Source organism: Hemitrygon akajei, chromosome 1, assembly GCF_048418815.1.
Source record: "Hemitrygon akajei chromosome 1, sHemAka1.3, whole genome shotgun sequence".
Lineage (NCBI taxonomy): Eukaryota > Metazoa > Chordata > Chondrichthyes > Myliobatiformes > Dasyatidae > Hemitrygon > Hemitrygon akajei.
The window spans coordinates 1,654,469-1,674,190 of record NC_133124.1 but is presented as its reverse complement, the minus strand read 5'-3'; the positions used below and the strand labels follow the sequence as shown (position 1 = coordinate 1,674,190).

Below are 19,722 nucleotides of genomic sequence, written 5' to 3'. Positions count from 1 at the left end.
CATCGCTCGACAGATGCCAGGCTGAATTCTGCATAATGAGTGTCGCTTTTCCTTCGATAGCTCAGTTGGTAGAGCGGAGGACTGTAGAGGAAATGGAGTCATCCTTAGGTCGCTGGTTCGATTCCGGCTCGAAGGATCAGGTCTTCTTTTACTGCGCCCATCATCAATTGCATACCACAGAGCTTTTCGCTGGTGCGCACAAGAATGCATTCGCTACGACTCTTGACGGGACAGAAGAAACAGGCATTTGAGCATATAATAGGCAATGCCAGCTGTTCACTCGCTCACTTTTCAGAACGCTGTTTCCTCACGCAGGCTGCCCTGACAGGAGCACAGCTCTCACCGCTCCCTGAGTAATAGAAAGATCGAAATCTGCCCTTCGTAGCAAGTGTATAGAGGAAGAGACTGACTCAAAGGCCCAGGGGGAACATCGGTGACCTCTTCGTTGGAAGACTTTTTGCGGTCACTTTAGCTTCAGCCATTCCAAAGCGGCAGAGCAAGGGATGCCAGAATCTGAATTTCGGCACATCGTTGGAGGGCACCGTATTAAGCGAAGCTAACTAGCGGTAGTGTTGTCGGCCTGTTGTACTTTTCGTATATCAGGTGAGGGGCACGTCTGCCCATTTGTGTGGTGACACAAGTCGGAGGAAAATTGTTCATTTTTCTCCAAGAGGATTGATGTGTGAGCTGCGAAATAGAAGAGGTAGCTGTACATTAAGGGACCGGATGAAGACGTTATGGCTCTTTGCACAAGGGAACTCTTGGAACAGGTTTGCGTTGTGGTTATGTACGCACTGTGTTCTCTTGCGCATCATCCGTCCAGGACAAAGGCAAACGCTCCAGTAATGATCGACTTGAGTCATTGCGCTTTTCAGCTGACTGGACATCTGGCTGCAGTGTTCCAGAAACGTCCGAGAATGCTGCATAGAAATAGGCGGCAATGGGTGATACGAGAAAGATCTCTTTGACGGCCGTGTAGATTTACAGCAGAATGCTCAGTTGAAGGTGGAGTTGTACAATCTGTCAGAAGTGGATGACGCCGCCATCTGAATGGACAGTAGACAGTAGGTGCAGGAGTAGGCCATTCCGCCCATCGTGCCTGCACCGCCATTCTGTCTGACCATGGCTGATCATCCACAATCAGCACCCCGTCCCTGCCTTCTGCCCATATCCCTTGACTCTGCTATCTTTAGGAGCCCTATCTAACTCTTTCAATCGAGAGAACTGGCCTCCACTGCCTTCTGAGACGGAGCATTCCATAGACCCACAGCTCTCGGGGTAAAAAAGATTTTCTTCAACTATGTTCTACATGGCCTACCCTTTCTTAATCTCCTTATTTTATGAAGAAGTTCTGCTTGTGACATATTGGGAACCGCCGGGGCGTAGTGATGCAGTATAGGTGAATGCTGAACGTTTGCTATGTGTGTTGTTGTTGGTGCTATCTAGTTTTTGTGGTGTTAGATTTGATGTTCAGGCAAGCGGCAGATTACACTGTACGCGTCGGTGGCTCTGTGAGGAAGCGATGGTAAAGTGAATGTTAGTCGCTACATCGAAGTGGAACGATCAGTGGAATCTGCTATAACAATCAGTTATAAAACGAGAAGGAAGGATAATTGGTTTCATGGTGGATAATGAATTGCAGATTGAGGTCATGCAAATGGACAGTGGCAGCGAGCGTGATTACGTGTGTGAGATTGGTCGGTTAATGTGTGAGTGATTGTGTGTCTCTGAGCTGCTGATTGTGTATCGCTGAACAGTGGCAGGCATGCAATGGTGTTTGTCGGCGTGAGCAAATTATAGTATGTTAGCGGGATGTGCTGGGGAATTAGCTCAAATGGTAGAGCGCTCGCTTAGCATGCGAGAGGTAGCGAGATCGATGCTCGCATTCTCCATGGACATTTTGTATTCAGAGGAATTCGTCTCATCAAGTGCCTGCGAAGCTTGGAATGCACAAAAGATGCGGCTGGCGAACATGGTGCGCAAAGTGTCGCTGTCGAAGGGCAGGGAGAAAATGTGGTAGGTTTGCTGCGTTGAAAGCAGATAGGAGGAAAGGCTAGCTGGCAGCTGGTGTTTCAGTAATGCATGAGCTGCAGACGACGATTCAGGCATAAATCAGGTGAGTGGTTATAAGGACATTGCCCTGGTTACTGGGTGAAAAGAGAAAGCTGAGTCACCTTTTATTTGAACGGTCAAGGACGATGAAAGAGCTGTGTTGGTATCGTAGTGTACGTAGAAATGTCAGAAGCGCGGAGATATGTATCATCCCGTGACCTGTGGCCCCCAGTGCTGGAAGGACGAGATAGTTGCCATAGGCCGGGTTTTGCCATCGCTCGACAGATGCCAGGCTGAATTCTGCATAATGAGTGTCGCTTTTCCTTCGATAGCTCAGTTGGTAGAGCGGAGGACTGTAGAGGAAATGGAGTCATCCTTAGGTCGCTGGTTCGATTCCGGCTCGAAGGATCAGGTCTTCTTTTACTGCGCCCATCATCAATTGCATACCACAGAGCTTTTCGCTGGTGCGCACAAGAATGCATTCGCTACGACTCTTGACGGGACAGAAGAAACAGGCATTTGAGCATATAATAGGCAATGCCAGCTGTTCACTCGCTCACTTTTCAGAACGCTGTTTCCTCACGCAGGCTGCCCTGACAGGAGCACAGCTCTCACCGCTCCCTGAGTAATAGAAAGATCGAAATCTGCCCTTCGTAGCAAGTGTATAGAGGAAGAGACTGACTCAAAGGCCCAGGGGGAACATCGGTGACCTCTTCGTTGGAAGACTTTTTGCGGTCACTTTAGCTTCAGCCATTCCAAAGCGGCAGAGCAAGGGATGCCAGAATCTGAATTTCGGCACATCGTTGGAGGGCACCGTATTAAGCGAAGCTAACTAGCGGTAGTGTTGTCGGCCTGTTGTACTTTTCGTATATCAGGTGAGGGGCACGTCTGCCCATTTGTGTGGTGACACAAGTCGGAGGAAAATTGTTCATTTTTCTCCAAGAGGATTGATGTGTGAGCTGCGAAATAGAAGAGGTAGCTGTACATTAAGGGACCGGATGAAGACGTTATGGCTCTTTGCACAAGGGAACTCTTGGAACAGGTTTGCGTTGTGGTTATGTACGCACTGTGTTCTCTTGCGCATCATCCGTCCAGGACAAAGGCAAACGCTCCAGTAATGATCGACTTGAGTCATTGCGCTTTTCAGCTGACTGGACATCTGGCTGCAGTGTTCCAGAAACGTCCGAGAATGCTGCATAGAAATAGGCGGCAATGGGTGATACGAGAAAGATCTCTTTGACGGCCGTGTAGATTTACAGCAGAATGCTCAGTTGAAGGTGGAGTTGTACAATCTGTCAGAAGTGGATGACGCCGCCATCTGAATGGACAGTAGACAGTAGGTGCAGGAGTAGGCCATTCCGCCCATCGTGCCTGCACCGCCATTCTGTCTGACCATGGCTGATCATCCACAATCAGCACCCCGTCCCTGCCTTCTGCCCATATCCCTTGACTCTGCTATCTTTAGGAGCCCTATCTAACTCTTTCAATCGAGAGAACTGGCCTCCACTGCCTTCTGAGACGGAGCATTCCATAGACCCACAGCTCTCGGGGTAAAAAAGATTTTCTTCAACTATGTTCTACATGGCCTACCCTTTCTTAATCTCCTTATTTTATGAAGAAGTTCTGCTTGTGACATATTGGGAACCGCCGGGGCGTAGTGATGCAGTATAGGTGAATGCTGAACGTTTGCTATGTGTGTTGTTGTTGGTGCTATCTAGTTTTTGTGGTGTTAGATTTGATGTTCAGGCAAGCGGCAGATTACACTGTACGCGTCGGTGGCTCTGTGAGGAAGCGATGGTAAAGTGAATGTTAGTCGCTACATCGAAGTGGAACGATCAGTGGAATCTGCTATAACAATCAGTTATAAAACGAGAAGGAAGGATAATTGGTTTCATGGTGGATAATGAATTGCAGATTGAGGTCATGCAAATGGACAGTGGCAGCGAGCGTGATTACGTGTGTGAGATTGGTCGGTTAATGTGTGAGTGATTGTGTGTCTCTGAGCTGCTGATTGTGTATCGCTGAACAGTGGCAGGCATGCAATGGTGTTTGTCGGCGTGAGCAAATTATAGTATGTTAGCGGGATGTGCTGGGGAATTAGCTCAAATGGTAGAGCGCTCGCTTAGCATGCGAGAGGTAGCGAGATCGATGCTCGCATTCTCCATGGACATTTTGTATTCAGAGGAATTCGTCTCATCAAGTGCCTGCGAAGCTTGGAATGCACAAAAGATGCGGCTGGCGAACATGGTGCGCAAAGTGTCGCTGTCGAAGGGCAGGGAGAAAATGTGGTAGGTTTGCTGCGTTGAAAGCAGATAGGAGGAAAGGCTAGCTGGCAGCTGGTGTTTCAGTAATGCATGAGCTGCAGACGACGATTCAGGCATAAATCAGGTGAGTGGTTATAAGGACATTGCCCTGGTTACTGGGTGAAAAGAGAAAGCTGAGTCACCTTTTATTTGAACGGTCAAGGACGATGAAAGAGCTGTGTTGGTATCGTAGTGTACGTAGAAATGTCAGAAGCGCGGAGATATGTATCATCCCGTGACCTGTGGCCCCCAGTGCTGGAAGGACGAGATAGTTGCCATAGGCCGGGTTTTGCCATCGCTCGACAGATGCCAGGCTGAATTCTGCATAATGAGTGTCGCTTTTCCTTCGATAGCTCAGTTGGTAGAGCGGAGGACTGTAGAGGAAATGGAGTCATCCTTAGGTCGCTGGTTCGATTCCGGCTCGAAGGATCAGGTCTTCTTTTACTGCGCCCATCATCAATTGCATACCACAGAGCTTTTCGCTGGTGCGCACAAGAATGCATTCGCTACGACTCTTGACGGGACAGAAGAAACAGGCATTTGAGCATATAATAGGCAATGCCAGCTGTTCACTCGCTCACTTTTCAGAACGCTGTTTCCTCACGCAGGCTGCCCTGACAGGAGCACAGCTCTCACCGCTCCCTGAGTAATAGAAAGATCGAAATCTGCCCTTCGTAGCAAGTGTATAGAGGAAGAGACTGACTCAAAGGCCCAGGGGGAACATCGGTGACCTCTTCGTTGGAAGACTTTTTGCGGTCACTTTAGCTTCAGCCATTCCAAAGCGGCAGAGCAAGGGATGCCAGAATCTGAATTTCGGCACATCGTTGGAGGGCACCGTATTAAGCGAAGCTAACTAGCGGTAGTGTTGTCGGCCTGTTGTACTTTTCGTATATCAGGTGAGGGGCACGTCTGCCCATTTGTGTGGTGACACAAGTCGGAGGAAAATTGTTCATTTTTCTCCAAGAGGATTGATGTGTGAGCTGCGAAATAGAAGAGGTAGCTGTACATTAAGGGACCGGATGAAGACGTTATGGCTCTTTGCACAAGGGAACTCTTGGAACAGGTTTGCGTTGTGGTTATGTACGCACTGTGTTCTCTTGCGCATCATCCGTCCAGGACAAAGGCAAACGCTCCAGTAATGATCGACTTGAGTCATTGCGCTTTTCAGCTGACTGGACATCTGGCTGCAGTTTTCCAGAAATGTCCGAGAATGCTGCATAGAAATAGGCGGCAATGGGTGATACGAGAAAGATCTCTTTGACGGCAGTGTAGATTTCCAGCAGAATGCTCAGTTGAAGGTGGAGTTGTACAATCTGTCAGAAGTGGATGACGCCGCCATCTGAATGGACAGTAGACAGTAGGTGCAGGAGTAGGCCATTCCGCCCATCGTGCCTGCACCGCCATTCTGTCTGACCATGGCTGGTCATCCACAATCAGCACCCCGTCCCTGCCTTCTGCCCATATCCCTTGACTCTGCTATCTTTAGGAGCCCTATCTAACTCTTTCAATCGAGAGAACTGGCCTCCACTGCCTTCTGAGACGGAGCATTCCATAGACCCACAGCTCTCGGGGTAAAAAAGATTTTCTTCAACTATGTTCTAAATGGCCTACCCTTTCTTAATCTCCTTATTTTATGAAGAAGTTCTGCTTGTGACATATTGGGAACCGCCGGGGCGTAGTGATGCAGTATAGGTGAATGCTGAACGTTTGCTATGTGTGTTGTTGTTGGTGCTATCTAGTTTTTGTGGTGTTAGATTTGATGTTCAGGCAAGCGGCAGATTACACTGTACGCGTCGGTGGCTCTGTGAGGAAGCGATGGTAAAGTGAATGTTAGTCGCTACATCGAAGTGGAACGATCAGTGGAATCTGCTATAACAATCAGTTATAAAACGAGAAGGAAGGATAATTGGTTTCATGGTGGATAATGAATTGCAGATTGAGGTCATGCAAATGGACAGTGGCAGCGAGCGTGATTACGTGTGTGAGATTGGTCGGTTAATGTGTGAGTGATTGTGTGTCTCTGAGCTGCTGATTGTGTATCGCTGAACAGTGGCAGGCATGCAATGGTGTTTGTCGGCGTGAGCAAATTATAGTATGTTAGCGGGATGTGCTGGGGAATTAGCTCAAATGGTAGAGCGCTCGCTTAGCATGCGAGAGGTAGCGAGATCGATGCTCGCATTCTCCATGGACATTTTGTATTCAGAGGAATTCGTCTCATCAAGTGCCTGCGAAGCTTGGAATGCACAAAAGATGCGGCTGGCGAACATGGTGCGCAAAGTGTCGCTGTCGAAGGGCAGGGAGAAAATGTGGTAGGTTTGCTGCGTTGAAAGCAGATAGGAGGAAAGGCTAGCTGGCAGCTGGTGTTTCAGTAATGCATGAGCTGCAGACGACGATTCAGGCATAAATCAGGTGAGTGGTTATAAGGACATTGCCCTGGTTACTGGGTGAAAAGAGAAAGCTGAGTCACCTTTTATTTGAACGGTCAAGGACGATGAAAGAGCTGTGTTGGTATCGTAGTGTACGTAGAAATGTCAGAAGCGCGGAGATATGTATCATCCCGTGACCTGTGGCCCCCAGTGCTGGAAGGACGAGATAGTTGCCATAGGCCGGGTTTTGCCATCGCTCGACAGATGCCAGGCTGAATTCTGCATAATGAGTGTCGCTTTTCCTTCGATAGCTCAGTTGGTAGAGCGGAGGACTGTAGAGGAAATGGAGTCATCCTTAGGTCGCTGGTTCGATTCCGGCTCGAAGGATCAGGTCTTCTTTTACTGCGCCCATCATCAATTGCATACCACAGAGCTTTTCGCTGGTGCGCACAAGAATGCATTCGCTACGACTCTTGACGGGACAGAAGAAACAGGCATTTGAGCATATAATAGGCAATGCCAGCTGTTCACTCGCTCACTTTTCAGAACGCTGTTTCCTCACGCAGGCTGCCCTGACAGGAGCACAGCTCTCACCGCTCCCTGAGTAATAGAAAGATCGAAATCTGCCCTTCGTAGCAAGTGTATAGAGGAAGAGACTGACTCAAAGGCCCAGGGGGAACATCGGTGACCTCTTCGTTGGAAGACTTTTTGCGGTCACTTTAGCTTCAGCCATTCCAAAGCGGCAGAGCAAGGGATGCCAGAATCTGAATTTCGGCACATCGTTGGAGGGCACCGTATTAAGCGAAGCTAACTAGCGGTAGTGTTGTCGGCCTGTTGTACTTTTCGTATATCAGGTGAGGGGCACGTCTGCCCATTTGTGTGGTGACACAAGTCGGAGGAAAATTGTTCATTTTTCTCCAAGAGGATTGATGTGTGAGCTGCGAAATAGAAGAGGTAGCTGTACATTAAGGGACCGGATGAAGACGTTATGGCTCTTTGCACAAGGGAACTCTTGGAACAGGTTTGCGTTGTGGTTATGTACGCACTGTGTTCTCTTGCGCATCATCCGTCCAGGACAAAGGCAAACGCTCCAGTAATGATCGACTTGAGTCATTGCGCTTTTCAGCTGACTGGACATCTGGCTGCAGTTTTCCAGAAATGTCCGAGAATGCTGCATAGAAATAGGCGGCAATGGGTGATACGAGAAAGATCTCTTTGACGGCAGTGTAGATTTCCAGCAGAATGCTCAGTTGAAGGTGGAGTTGTACAATCTGTCAGAAGTGGATGACGCCGCCATCTGAATGGACAGTAGACAGTAGGTGCAGGAGTAGGCCATTCCGCCCATCGTGCCTGCACCGCCATTCTGTCTGACCATGGCTGGTCATCCACAATCAGCACCCCGTCCCTGCCTTCTGCCCATATCCCTTGACTCTGCTATCTTTAGGAGCCCTATCTAACTCTTTCAATCGAGAGAACTGGCCTCCACTGCCTTCTGAGACGGAGCATTCCATAGACCCACAGCTCTCGGGGTAAAAAAGATTTTCTTCAACTATGTTCTAAATGGCCTACCCTTTCTTAATCTCCTTATTTTATGAAGAAGTTCTGCTTGTGACATATTGGGAACCGCCGGGGCGTAGTGATGCAGTATAGGTGAATGCTGAACGTTTGCTATGTGTGTTGTTGTTGGTGCTATCTAGTTTTTGTGGTGTTAGATTTGATGTTCAGGCAAGCGGCAGATTACACTGTACGCGTCGGTGGCTCTGTGAGGAAGCGATGGTAAAGTGAATGTTAGTCGCTACATCGAAGTGGAACGATCAGTGGAATCTGCTATAACAATCAGTTATAAAACGAGAAGGAAGGATAATTGGTTTCATGGTGGATAATGAATTGCAGATTGAGGTCATGCAAATGGACAGTGGCAGCGAGCGTGATTACGTGTGTGAGATTGGTCGGTTAATGTGTGAGTGATTGTGTGTCTCTGAGCTGCTGATTGTGTATCGCTGAACAGTGGCAGGCATGCAATGGTGTTTGTCGGCGTGAGCAAATTATAGTATGTTAGCGGGATGTGCTGGGGAATTAGCTCAAATGGTAGAGCGCTCGCTTAGCATGCGAGAGGTAGCGAGATCGATGCTCGCATTCTCCATGGACATTTTGTATTCAGAGGAATTCGTCTCATCAAGTGCCTGCGAAGCTTGGAATGCACAAAAGATGCGGCTGGCGAACATGGTGCGCAAAGTGTCGCTGTCGAAGGGCAGGGAGAAAATGTGGTAGGTTTGCTGCGTTGAAAGCAGATAGGAGGAAAGGCTAGCTGGCAGCTGGTGTTTCAGTAATGCATGAGCTGCAGACGACGATTCAGGCATAAATCAGGTGAGTGGTTATAAGGACATTGCCCTGGTTACTGGGTGAAAAGAGAAAGCTGAGTCACCTTTTATTTGAACGGTCAAGGACGATGAAAGAGCTGTGTTGGTATCGTAGTGTACGTAGAAATGTCAGAAGCGCGGAGATATGTATCATCCCGTGACCTGTGGCCCCCAGTGCTGGAAGGACGAGATAGTTGCCATAGGCCGGGTTTTGCCATCGCTCGACAGATGCCAGGCTGAATTCTGCATAATGAGTGTCGCTTTTCCTTCGATAGCTCAGTTGGTAGAGCGGAGGACTGTAGAGGAAATGGAGTCATCCTTAGGTCGCTGGTTCGATTCCGGCTCGAAGGATCAGGTCTTCTTTTACTGCGCCCATCATCAATTGCATACCACAGAGCTTTTCGCTGGTGCGCACAAGAATGCATTCGCTACGACTCTTGACGGGACAGAAGAAACAGGCATTTGAGCATATAATAGGCAATGCCAGCTGTTCACTCGCTCACTTTTCAGAACGCTGTTTCCTCACGCAGGCTGCCCTGACAGGAGCACAGCTCTCACCGCTCCCTGAGTAATAGAAAGATCGAAATCTGCCCTTCGTAGCAAGTGTATAGAGGAAGAGACTGACTCAAAGGCCCAGGGGGAACATCGGTGACCTCTTCGTTGGAAGACTTTTTGCGGTCACTTTAGCTTCAGCCATTCCAAAGCGGCAGAGCAAGGGATGCCAGAATCTGAATTTCGGCACATCGTTGGAGGGCACCGTATTAAGCGAAGCTAACTAGCGGTAGTGTTGTCGGCCTGTTGTACTTTTCGTATATCAGGTGAGGGGCACGTCTGCCCATTTGTGTGGTGGCACAAGTCGGAAGAAAATTGTTCATTTTTCTCCAAGAGGATTGATGTGTGAGCTGCGAAATAGAAGAGGTAGCTGTACATTAAGGGACCGGATGAAGACGTTATGGCTCTTTGCACAAGGGAACTCTTGGAACAGGTTTGCGTTGTGGTTATGTACGCACTGTGTTCTCTTGCGCATCATCCGTCCAGGACAAAGGCAAACGCTCCAGTAATGATCGACTTGAGTCATTGCGCTTTTCAGCTGACTGGACATCTGGCTGCAGTGTTCCAGAAACGTCCGAGAATGCTGCATAGAAATAGGCGGCAATGGGTGATACGAGAAAGATCTCTTTGACGGCCGTGTAGATTTACAGCAGAATGCTCAGTTGAAGGTGGAGTTGTACAATCTGTCAGAAGTGGATGACGCCGCCATCTGAATGGACAGTAGACAGTAGGTGCAGGAGTAGGCCATTCCGCCCATCGTGCCTGCACCGCCATTCTGTCTGACCATGGCTGATCATCCACAATCAGCACCCCGTCCCTGCCTTCTGCCCATATCCCTTGACTCTGCTATCTTTAGGAGCCCTATCTAACTCTTTCAATCGAGAGAACTGGCCTCCACTGCCTTCTGAGACGGAGCATTCCATAGACCCACAGCTCTCGGGGTAAAAAAGATTTTCTTCAACTATGTTCTACATGGCCTACCCTTTCTTAATCTCCTTATTTTATGAAGAAGTTCTGCTTGTGACATATTGGGAACCGCCGGGGCGTAGTGATGCAGTATAGGTGAATGCTGAACGTTTGCTATGTGTGTTGTTGTTGGTGCTATCTAGTTTTTGTGGTGTTAGATTTGATGTTCAGGCAAGCGGCAGATTACACTGTACGCGTCGGTGGCTCTGTGAGGAAGCGTTGGTAAAGTGAATGTTAGTCGCTACATCGAAGTGGAACGATCAGTGGAATCTGCTATAACAATCAGTTATAAAACGAGAAGGAAGGATAATTGGTTTCATGGTGGATAATGAATTGCAGATTGAGGTCATGCAAATGGACAGTGGCAGCGAGCGTGATTACGTGTGTGAGATTGGTCGGTTAATGTGTGAGTGATTGTGTGTCTCTGAGCTGCTGATTGTGTATCGCTGAACAGTGGCAGGCATGCAATGGTGTTTGTCGGCGTGAGCAAATTATAGTATGTTAGCGGGATGTGCTGGGGAATTAGCTCAAATGGTAGAGCGCTCGCTTAGCATGCGAGAGGTAGCGAGATCGATGCTCGCATTCTCCATGGACATTTTGTATTCAGAGGAATTCGTCTCATCAAGTGCCTGCGAAGCTTGGAATGCACAAAAGATGCGGCTGGCGAACATGGTGCGCAAAGTGTCGCTGTCGAAGGGCAGGGAGAAAATGTGGTAGGTTTGCTGCGTTGAAAGCAGATAGGAGGAAAGGCTAGCTGGCAGCTGGTGTTTCAGTAATGCATGAGCTGCAGACGACGATTCAGGCATAAATCAGGTGAGTGGTTATAAGGACATTGCCCTGGTTACTGGGTGAAAAGAGAAAGCTGAGTCACCTTTTATTTGAACGGTCAAGGACGATGAAAGAGCTGTGTTGGTATCGTAGTGTACGTAGAAATGTCAGAAGCGCGGAGATATGTATCATCCCGTGACCTGTGGCCCCCAGTGCTGGAAGGACGAGATAGTTGCCATAGGCCGGGTTTTGCCATCGCTCGACAGATGCCAGGCTGAATTCTGCATAATGAGTGTCGCTTTTCCTTCGATAGCTCAGTTGGTAGAGCGGAGGACTGTAGAGGAAATGGAGTCATCCTTAGGTCGCTGGTTCGATTCCGGCTCGAAGGATCAGGTCTTCTTTTACTGCGCCCATCATCAATTGCATACCACAGAGCTTTTCGCTGGTGCGCACAAGAATGCATTCGCTACGACTCTTGACGGGACAGAAGAAACAGGCATTTGAGCATATAATAGGCAATGCCAGCTGTTCACTCGCTCACTTTTCAGAACGCTGTTTCCTCACGCAGGCTGCCCTGACAGTAGCACAGCTCTCACCGCTCCCTGAGTAATAGAAAGATCGAAATCTGCCCTTCGTAGCAAGTGTATAGAGGAAGAGACTGACTCAAAGGCCCAGGGGGAACATCGGTGACCTCTTCGTTGGAAGACTTTTTGCGGTCACTTTAGCTTCAGCCATTCCAAAGCGGCAGAGCAAGGGATGCCAGAATCTGAATTTCGGCACATCGTTGGAGGGCACCGTATTAAGCGAAGCTAACTAGCGGTAGTGTTGTCGGCCTGTTGTACTTTTCGTATATCAGGTGAGGGGCACGTCTGCCCATTTGTGTGGTGACACAAGTCGGAGGAAAATTGTTCATTTTTCTCCAAGAGGATTGATGTGTGAGCTGCGAAATAGAAGAGGTAGCTGTACATTAAGGGACCGGATGAAGACGTTATGGCTCTTTGCACAAGGGAACTCTTGGAACAGGTTTGCGTTGTGGTTATGTACGCACTGTGTTCTCTTGCGCATCATCCGTCCAGGACAAAGGCAAACGCTCCAGTAATGATCGACTTGAGTCATTGCGCTTTTCAGCTGACTGGACATCTGGCTGCAGTTTTCCAGAAATGTCCGAGAATGCTGCATAGAAATAGGCGGCAATGGGTGATACGAGAAAGATCTCTTTGACGGCAGTGTAGATTTCCAGCAGAATGCTCAGTTGAAGGTGGAGTTGTACAATCTGTCAGAAGTGGATGACGCCGCCATCTGAATGGACAGTAGACAGTAGGTGCAGGAGTAGGCCATTCCGCCCATCGTGCCTGCACCGCCATTCTGTCTGACCATGGCTGGTCATCCACAATCAGCACCCCGTCCCTGCCTTCTGCCCATATCCCTTGACTCTGCTATCTTTAGGAGCCCTATCTAACTCTTTCAATCGAGAGAACTGGCCTCCACTGCCTTCTGAGACGGAGCATTCCATAGACCCACAGCTCTCGGGGTAAAAAAGATTTTCTTCAACTATGTTCTAAATGGCCTACCCTTTCTTAATCTCCTTATTTTATGAAGAAGTTCTGCTTGTGACATATTGGGAACCGCCGGGGCGTAGTGATGCAGTATAGGTGAATGCTGAACGTTTGCTATGTGTGTTGTTGTTGGTGCTATCTAGTTTTTGTGGTGTTAGATTTGATGTTCAGGCAAGCGGCAGATTACACTGTACGCGTCGGTGGCTCTGTGAGGAAGCGATGGTAAAGTGAATGTTAGTCGCTACATCGAAGTGGAACGATCAGTGGAATCTGCTATAACAATCAGTTATAAAACGAGAAGGAAGGATAATTGGTTTCATGGTGGATAATGAATTGCAGATTGAGGTCATGCAAATGGACAGTGGCAGCGAGCGTGATTACGTGTGTGAGATTGGTCGGTTAATGTGTGAGTGATTGTGTGTCTCTGAGCTGCTGATTGTGTATCGCTGAACAGTGGCAGGCATGCAATGGTGTTTGTCGGCGTGAGCAAATTATAGTATGTTAGCGGGATGTGCTGGGGAATTAGCTCAAATGGTAGAGCGCTCGCTTAGCATGCGAGAGGTAGCGAGATCGATGCTCGCATTCTCCATGGACATTTTGTATTCAGAGGAATTCGTCTCATCAAGTGCCTGCGAAGCTTGGAATGCACAAAAGATGCGGCTGGCGAACATGGTGCGCAAAGTGTCGCTGTCGAAGGGCAGGGAGAAAATGTGGTAGGTTTGCTGCGTTGAAAGCAGATAGGAGGAAAGGCTAGCTGGCAGCTGGTGTTTCAGTAATGCATGAGCTGCAGACGACGATTCAGGCATAAATCAGGTGAGTGGTTATAAGGACATTGCCCTGGTTACTGGGTGAAAAGAGAAAGCTGAGTCACCTTTTATTTGAACGGTCAAGGACGATGAAAGAGCTGTGTTGGTATCGTAGTGTACGTAGAAATGTCAGAAGCGCGGAGATATGTATCATCCCGTGACCTGTGGCCCCCAGTGCTGGAAGGACGAGATAGTTGCCATAGGCCGGGTTTTGCCATCGCTCGACAGATGCCAGGCTGAATTCTGCATAATGAGTGTCGCTTTTCCTTCGATAGCTCAGTTGGTAGAGCGGAGGACTGTAGAGGAAATGGAGTCATCCTTAGGTCGCTGGTTCGATTCCGGCTCGAAGGATCAGGTCTTCTTTTACTGCGCCCATCATCAATTGCATACCACAGAGCTTTTCGCTGGTGCGCACAAGAATGCATTCGCTACGACTCTTGACGGGACAGAAGAAACAGGCATTTGAGCATATAATAGGCAATGCCAGCTGTTCACTCGCTCACTTTTCAGAACGCTGTTTCCTCACGCAGGCTGCCCTGACAGTAGCACAGCTCTCACCGCTCCCTGAGTAATAGAAAGATCGAAATCTGCCCTTCGTAGCAAGTGTATAGAGGAAGAGACTGACTCAAAGGCCCAGGGGGAACATCGGTGACCTCTTCGTTGGAAGACTTTTTGCGGTCACTTTAGCTTCAGCCATTCCAAAGCGGCAGAGCAAGGGATGCCAGAATCTGAATTTCGGCACATCGTTGGAGGGCACCGTATTAAGCGAAGCTAACTAGCGGTAGTGTTGTCGGCCTGTTGTACTTTTCGTATATCAGGTGAGGGGCACGTCTGCCCATTTGTGTGGTGACACAAGTCGGAGGAAAATTGTTCATTTTTCTCCAAGAGGATTGATGTGTGAGCTGCGAAATAGAAGAGGTAGCTGTACATTAAGGGACCGGATGAAGACGTTATGGCTCTTTGCACAAGGGAACTCTTGGAACAGGTTTGCGTTGTGGTTATGTACGCACTGTGTTCTCTTGCGCATCATCCGTCCAGGACAAAGGCAAACGCTCCAGTAATGATCGACTTGAGTCATTGCGCTTTTCAGCTGACTGGACATCTGGCTGCAGTTTTCCAGAAATGTCCGAGAATGCTGCATAGAAATAGGCGGCAATGGGTGATACGAGAAAGATCTCTTTGACGGCAGTGTAGATTTCCAGCAGAATGCTCAGTTGAAGGTGGAGTTGTACAATCTGTCAGAAGTGGATGACGCCGCCATCTGAATGGACAGTAGACAGTAGGTGCAGGAGTAGGCCATTCCGCCCATCGTGCCTGCACCGCCATTCTGTCTGACCATGGCTGGTCATCCACAATCAGCACCCCGTCCCTGCCTTCTGCCCATATCCCTTGACTCTGCTATCTTTAGGAGCCCTATCTAACTCTTTCAATCGAGAGAACTGGCCTCCACTGCCTTCTGAGACGGAGCATTCCATAGACCCACAGCTCTCGGGGTAAAAAAGATTTTCTTCAACTATGTTCTAAATGGCCTACCCTTTCTTAATCTCCTTATTTTATGAAGAAGTTCTGCTTGTGACATATTGGGAACCGCCGGGGCGTAGTGATGCAGTATAGGTGAATGCTGAACGTTTGCTATGTGTGTTGTTGTTGGTGCTATCTAGTTTTTGTGGTGTTAGATTTGATGTTCAGGCAAGCGGCAGATTACACTGTACGCGTCGGTGGCTCTGTGAGGAAGCGATGGTAAAGTGAATGTTAGTCGCTACATCGAAGTGGAACGATCAGTGGAATCTGCTATAACAATCAGTTATAAAACGAGAAGGAAGGATAATTGGTTTCATGGTGGATAATGAATTGCAGATTGAGGTCATGCAAATGGACAGTGGCAGCGAGCGTGATTACGTGTGTGAGATTGGTCGGTTAATGTGTGAGTGATTGTGTGTCTCTGAGCTGCTGATTGTGTATCGCTGAACAGTGGCAGGCATGCAATGGTGTTTGTCGGCGTGAGCAAATTATAGTATGTTAGCGGGATGTGCTGGGGAATTAGCTCAAATGGTAGAGCGCTCGCTTAGCATGCGAGAGGTAGCGAGATCGATGCTCGCATTCTCCATGGACATTTTGTATTCAGAGGAATTCGTCTCATCAAGTGCCTGCGAAGCTTGGAATGCACAAAAGATGCGGCTGGCGAACATGGTGCGCAAAGTGTCGCTGTCGAAGGGCAGGGAGAAAATGTGGTAGGTTTGCTGCGTTGAAAGCAGATAGGAGGAAAGGCTAGCTGGCAGCTGGTGTTTCAGTAATGCATGAGCTGCAGACGACGATTCAGGCATAAATCAGGTGAGTGGTTATAAGGACATTGCCCTGGTTACTGGGTGAAAAGAGAAAGCTGAGTCACCTTTTATTTGAACGGTCAAGGACGATGAAAGAGCTGTGTTGGTATCGTAGTGTACGTAGAAATGTCAGAAGCGCGGAGATATGTATCATCCCGTGACCTGTGGCCCCCAGTGCTGGAAGGACGAGATAGTTGCCATAGGCCGGGTTTTGCCATCGCTCGACAGATGCCAGGCTGAATTCTGCATAATGAGTGTCGCTTTTCCTTCGATAGCTCAGTTGGTAGAGCGGAGGACTGTAGAGGAAATGGAGTCATCCTTAGGTCGCTGGTTCGATTCCGGCTCGAAGGATCAGGTCTTCTTTTACTGCGCCCATCATCAATTGCATACCACAGAGCTTTTCGCTGGTGCGCACAAGAATGCATTCGCTACGACTCTTGACGGGACAGAAGAAACAGGCATTTGAGCATATAATAGGCAATGCCAGCTGTTCACTCGCTCACTTTTCAGAACGCTGTTTCCTCACGCAGGCTGCCCTGACAGTAGCACAGCTCTCACCGCTCCCTGAGTAATAGAAAGATCGAAATCTGCCCTTCGTAGCAAGTGTATAGAGGAAGAGACTGACTCAAAGGCCCAGGGGGAACATCGGTGACCTCTTCGTTGGAAGACTTTTTGCGGTCACTTTAGCTTCAGCCATTCCAAAGCGGCAGAGCAAGGGATGCCAGAATCTGAATTTCGGCACATCGTTGGAGGGCACCGTATTAAGCGAAGCTAACTAGCGGTAGTGTTGTCGGCCTGTTGTACTTTTCGTATATCAGGTGAGGGGCACGTCTGCCCATTTGTGTGGTGACACAAGTCGGAGGAAAATTGTTCATTTTTCTCCAAGAGGATTGATGTGTGAGCTGCGAAATAGAAGAGGTAGCTGTACATTAAGGGACCGGATGAAGACGTTATGGCTCTTTGCACAAGGGAACTCTTGGAACAGGTTTGCGTTGTGGTTATGTACGCACTGTGTTCTCTTGCGCATCATCCGTCCAGGACAAAGGCAAACGCTCCAGTAATGATCGACTTGAGTCATTGCGCTTTTCAGCTGACTGGACATCTGGCTGCAGTTTTCCAGAAATGTCCGAGAATGCTGCATAGAAATAGGCGGCAATGGGTGATACGAGAAAGATCTCTTTGACGGCAGTGTAGATTTCCAGCAGAATGCTCAGTTGAAGGTGGAGTTGTACAATCTGTCAGAAGTGGATGACGCCGCCATCTGAATGGACAGTAGACAGTAGGTGCAGGAGTAGGCCATTCCGCCCATCGTGCCTGCACCGCCATTCTGTCTGACCATGGCTGGTCATCCACAATCAGCACCCCGTCCCTGCCTTCTGCCCATATCCCTTGACTCTGCTATCTTTAGGAGCCCTATCTAACTCTTTCAATCGAGAGAACTGGCCTCCACTGCCTTCTGAGACGGAGCATTCCATAGACCCACAGCTCTCGGGGTAAAAAAGATTTTCTTCAACTATGTTCTAAATGGCCTACCCTTTCTTAATCTCCTTATTTTATGAAGAAGTTCTGCTTGTGACATATTGGGAACCGCCGGGGCGTAGTGATGCAGTATAGGTGAATGCTGAACGTTTGCTATGTGTGTTGTTGTTGGTGCTATCTAGTTTTTGTGGTGTTAGATTTGATGTTCAGGCAAGCGGCAGATTACACTGTACGCGTCGGTGGCTCTGTGAGGAAGCGATGGTAAAGTGAATGTTAGTCGCTACATCGAAGTGGAACGATCAGTGGAATCTGCTATAACAATCAGTTATAAAACGAGAAGGAAGGATAATTGGTTTCATGGTGGATAATGAATTGCAGATTGAGGTCATGCAAATGGACAGTGGCAGCGAGCGTGATTACGTGTGTGAGATTGGTCGGTTAATGTGTGAGTGATTGTGTGTCTCTGAGCTGCTGATTGTGTATCGCTGAACAGTGGCAGGCATGCAATGGTGTTTGTCGGCGTGAGCAAATTATAGTATGTTAGCGGGATGTGCTGGGGAATTAGCTCAAATGGTAGAGCGCTCGCTTAGCATGCGAGAGGTAGCGAGATCGATGCTCGCATTCTCCATGGACATTTTGTATTCAGAGGAATTCGTCTCATCAAGTGCCTGCGAAGCTTGGAATGCACAAAAGATGCGGCTGGCGAACATGGTGCGCAAAGTGTCGCTGTCGAAGGGCAGGGAGAAAATGTGGTAGGTTTGCTGCGTTGAAAGCAGATAGGAGGAAAGGCTAGCTGGCAGCTGGTGTTTCAGTAATGCATGAGCTGCAGACGACGATTCAGGCATAAATCAGGTGAGTGGTTATAAGGACATTGCCCTGGTTACTGGGTGAAAAGAGAAAGCTGAGTCACCTTTTATTTGAACGGTCAAGGACGATGAAAGAGCTGTGTTGGTATCGTAGTGTACGTAGAAATGTCAGAAGCGCGGAGATATGTATCATCCCGTGACCTGTGGCCCCCAGTGCTGGAAGGACGAGATAGTTGCCATAGGCCGGGTTTTGCCATCGCTCGACAGATGCCAGGCTGAATTCTGCATAATGAGTGTCGCTTTTCCTTCGATAGCTCAGTTGGTAGAGCGGAGGACTGTAGAGGAAATGGAGTCATCCTTAGGTCGCTGGTTCGATTCCGGCTCGAAGGATCAGGTCTTCTTTTACTGCGCCCATCATCAATTGCATACCACAGAGCTTTTCGCTGGTGCGCACAAGAATGCATTCGCTACGACTCTTGACGGGACAGAAGAAACAGGCATTTGAGCATATAATAGGCAATGCCAGCTGTTCACTCGCTCACTTTTCAGAACGCTGTTTCCTCACGCAGGCTGCCCTGACAGGAGCACAGCTCTCACCGCTCCCTGAGTAATAGAAAGATCGAAATCTGCCCTTCGTAGCAAGTGTATAGAGGAAGAGACTGACTCAAAGGCCCAGGGGGAACATCGGTGACCTCTTCGTTGGAAGACTTTTTGCGGTCACTTTAGCTTCAGCCATTCCAAAGCGGCAGAGCAAGGGATGCCAGAATCTGAATTTCGGCACATCGTTGGAGGGCACCGTATTAAGCGAAGCTAACTAGCGGTAGTGTTGTCGGCCTGTTGTACTTTTCGTATATCAGGTGAGGGGCACGTCTGCCCATTTGTGTGGTGGCACAAGTCGGAAGAAAATTGTTCATTTTTCTCCAAGAGGATTGATGTGTGAGCTGCGAAATAGAAGAGGTAGCTGTACATTAAGGGACCGGATGAAGACGTTATGGCTCTTTGCACAAGGGAACTCTTGGAACAGGTTTGCGTTGTGGTTATGTACGCACTGTGTTCTCTTGCGCATCATCCGTCCAGGACAAAGGCAAACGCTCCAGTAATGATCGACTTGAGTCATTGCGCTTTTCAGCTGACTGGACATCTGGCTGCAGTGTTCCAGAAACGTCCGAGAATGCTGCATAGAAATAGGCGGCAATGGGTGATACGAGAAAGATCTCTTTGACGGCCGTGTAGATTTACAGCAGAATGCTCAGTTGAAGGTGGAGTTGTACAATCTGTCAGAAGTGGATGACGCCGCCATCTGAATGGACAGTAGACAGTAGGTGCAGGAGTAGGCCATTCCGCCCATCGTGCCTGCACCGCCATTCTGTCTGACCATGGCTGA

General features: G+C 48.7%; 17 non-coding genes across 17 annotated transcripts; all 17 read left to right on the top strand.

The window, feature by feature from the left end:
* The first annotated feature begins 50 nt into the window (after window positions 1-50).
* On the top strand, window positions 51-136 carry trnay-gua (transfer RNA tyrosine (anticodon GUA)). The gene is given in 2 exon segments: window positions 51-87; window positions 101-136. It is a non-coding gene; the product is annotated as a tRNA-Tyr (tRNA).
* A 1,683-nt stretch (window positions 137-1,819) lies between these two features.
* On the top strand, window positions 1,820-1,892 carry trnaa-agc (transfer RNA alanine (anticodon AGC)). The gene has a single exon. It is a non-coding gene; the product is annotated as a tRNA-Ala (tRNA).
* Window positions 1,893-2,374: 482 nt separating this feature from the next.
* trnay-gua (transfer RNA tyrosine (anticodon GUA)) lies at window positions 2,375-2,460 on the top strand. The gene is given in 2 exon segments: window positions 2,375-2,411; window positions 2,425-2,460. It is a non-coding gene; the product is annotated as a tRNA-Tyr (tRNA).
* Window positions 2,461-4,143: 1,683 nt separating this feature from the next.
* On the top strand, window positions 4,144-4,216 carry trnaa-agc (transfer RNA alanine (anticodon AGC)). Its single transcript has one exon. It is a non-coding gene; the product is annotated as a tRNA-Ala (tRNA).
* A 482-nt stretch (window positions 4,217-4,698) lies between these two features.
* On the top strand, window positions 4,699-4,784 carry trnay-gua (transfer RNA tyrosine (anticodon GUA)). Its single transcript is given in 2 exon segments — window positions 4,699-4,735; window positions 4,749-4,784. It is a non-coding gene; the product is annotated as a tRNA-Tyr (tRNA).
* Window positions 4,785-6,467: 1,683 nt separating this feature from the next.
* On the top strand, window positions 6,468-6,540 carry trnaa-agc (transfer RNA alanine (anticodon AGC)). Its single transcript has one exon. It is a non-coding gene; the product is annotated as a tRNA-Ala (tRNA).
* Window positions 6,541-7,022: 482 nt separating this feature from the next.
* Window positions 7,023-7,108, top strand: trnay-gua (transfer RNA tyrosine (anticodon GUA)). The gene is given in 2 exon segments: window positions 7,023-7,059; window positions 7,073-7,108. It is a non-coding gene; the product is annotated as a tRNA-Tyr (tRNA).
* Window positions 7,109-8,791: 1,683 nt separating this feature from the next.
* trnaa-agc (transfer RNA alanine (anticodon AGC)) lies at window positions 8,792-8,864 on the top strand. Its single transcript has one exon. It is a non-coding gene; the product is annotated as a tRNA-Ala (tRNA).
* Window positions 8,865-9,346: 482 nt separating this feature from the next.
* On the top strand, window positions 9,347-9,432 carry trnay-gua (transfer RNA tyrosine (anticodon GUA)). The gene is given in 2 exon segments: window positions 9,347-9,383; window positions 9,397-9,432. It is a non-coding gene; the product is annotated as a tRNA-Tyr (tRNA).
* Window positions 9,433-11,115: 1,683 nt separating this feature from the next.
* trnaa-agc (transfer RNA alanine (anticodon AGC)) lies at window positions 11,116-11,188 on the top strand. Its single transcript has one exon. It is a non-coding gene; the product is annotated as a tRNA-Ala (tRNA).
* A 482-nt stretch (window positions 11,189-11,670) lies between these two features.
* On the top strand, window positions 11,671-11,756 carry trnay-gua (transfer RNA tyrosine (anticodon GUA)). The gene is given in 2 exon segments: window positions 11,671-11,707; window positions 11,721-11,756. It is a non-coding gene; the product is annotated as a tRNA-Tyr (tRNA).
* A 1,683-nt stretch (window positions 11,757-13,439) lies between these two features.
* On the top strand, window positions 13,440-13,512 carry trnaa-agc (transfer RNA alanine (anticodon AGC)). Its single transcript has one exon. It is a non-coding gene; the product is annotated as a tRNA-Ala (tRNA).
* Window positions 13,513-13,994: 482 nt separating this feature from the next.
* trnay-gua (transfer RNA tyrosine (anticodon GUA)) lies at window positions 13,995-14,080 on the top strand. The gene is given in 2 exon segments: window positions 13,995-14,031; window positions 14,045-14,080. It is a non-coding gene; the product is annotated as a tRNA-Tyr (tRNA).
* A 1,683-nt stretch (window positions 14,081-15,763) lies between these two features.
* trnaa-agc (transfer RNA alanine (anticodon AGC)) lies at window positions 15,764-15,836 on the top strand. Its single transcript has one exon. It is a non-coding gene; the product is annotated as a tRNA-Ala (tRNA).
* A 482-nt stretch (window positions 15,837-16,318) lies between these two features.
* Window positions 16,319-16,404, top strand: trnay-gua (transfer RNA tyrosine (anticodon GUA)). Its single transcript is given in 2 exon segments — window positions 16,319-16,355; window positions 16,369-16,404. It is a non-coding gene; the product is annotated as a tRNA-Tyr (tRNA).
* Window positions 16,405-18,087: 1,683 nt separating this feature from the next.
* Window positions 18,088-18,160, top strand: trnaa-agc (transfer RNA alanine (anticodon AGC)). The gene has a single exon. It is a non-coding gene; the product is annotated as a tRNA-Ala (tRNA).
* Window positions 18,161-18,642: 482 nt separating this feature from the next.
* trnay-gua (transfer RNA tyrosine (anticodon GUA)) lies at window positions 18,643-18,728 on the top strand. Its single transcript is given in 2 exon segments — window positions 18,643-18,679; window positions 18,693-18,728. It is a non-coding gene; the product is annotated as a tRNA-Tyr (tRNA).
* The last annotated feature ends 994 nt before the right edge of the window (window positions 18,729-19,722 follow it).